The following is a 1,174-nucleotide window of genomic DNA, read 5'->3' on the forward strand; positions in this document are numbered from 1 at the left end:
ATAAAGGACTCGTCCACCACGGCAGCCCAAAGAGGGAGTTACGTGAAAGATTCCGTAAAAAAAAAAAGAAAACGAAGTGTGGTTCCCCGGCTCCGGCCCACGAGGTGCTTCGCAGAGGTGGTTGTCGGCGACCAGTCATCCGAGATGAAGCGCACGAGACTAGCTTTGAAGGAAGGGAATGGGGGGAGGTCAGTCCAGAAGCGAGCGACGATACGCCGAACTTACGAAAACTTGTCGTGGTCAATTCCATTTGGAGGATTCCCAGAGCAAAGGTATCTGTCCGGGAGTGACCGTTAAAGGTCTCGAGATGATTCTCGATCACAAGAAGATTTGGTCCTGTTCTGGGAGGGAAGGGGAGTGTGCCATGCGCGTGTGTCCCAGCGAATTGGGCCGATAATGTCCCGAGAGTAGCCATCGTAGAACTCAGTCCCATTGTAGTTCGAACAATTGAGGTGAAAATAAAATAAAAAGTGAAAAGAACTCCCCCCCCCTCGCCTCCTGCTTCGTACGGAGACGTAGTAAATAAATAAATGCGTATATTAATATTAAATTATTATAAATGAAACGTATAATAGAATACAGTATATTAAATAAAAATATTAAATGAATTTTATGTTCAACAGATTAATTTCCACCACCGCTTAAAACAAAAATAAAGATTAAATAAAGTATGTCGCCGCTCCTTTCTTACGTATGCGCGGAATAAGAAATGGGAAACAGTTGTTGCAAGTAATTGTGGGTTTATGCAAAATGGAAACAGTTATTGCGAATAACTGTAGTCATTATGCAAAATGAACACTCATCGCGGGTGATAATAATAAATACACGCAACGGTACGTAAATACGCGTGTATTTATGGGATCGGGATGAAAAAAAAAAAGCACCGCCCCCGGGTGGGCTCGAACCACCAACCTTTCGGTTAACAGCCGAACGCGCTAGCCGATTGCGCCACGGAGGCTTCTGCGTGGAACTTTCTGAAATAAGGAATTTAATACGAAGCTCGTTTGTCCTGAGGATGAATTCACATGTAAGTTGCTTAAAAACTTCTAGAAAAATTAAAGAAACTCAAATTGAGTAAAATTGGAACATTAAACTTATTCGGGTCGTAAATAGCCCCCATTAATTTAATCACCCTTGCGCGTGACGCAAAACGTCACTTCCTTTGGGAAGCGTC

General features: G+C 43.2%; 1 non-coding gene across 1 annotated transcript; it reads right to left on the bottom strand.

Annotated features, from left to right (window-relative positions):
• Positions 1-884: 884 nt before the first annotated feature.
• TRNAN-GUU (transfer RNA asparagine (anticodon GUU)) lies at positions 885-958 on the bottom strand. Its single transcript has one exon. It is a non-coding gene; the product is annotated as a tRNA-Asn (tRNA).
• Positions 959-1,174: the final 216 nt, after the last annotated feature.

This window comes from Mastigoproctus giganteus, chromosome 11 (assembly GCF_048544385.1).
Source record: "Mastigoproctus giganteus isolate SK-2022 chromosome 11, ASM4854438v1, whole genome shotgun sequence".
In the NCBI taxonomy this organism is placed as follows: Eukaryota; Metazoa; Arthropoda; class Arachnida; order Uropygi; family Thelyphonidae; genus Mastigoproctus; species Mastigoproctus giganteus.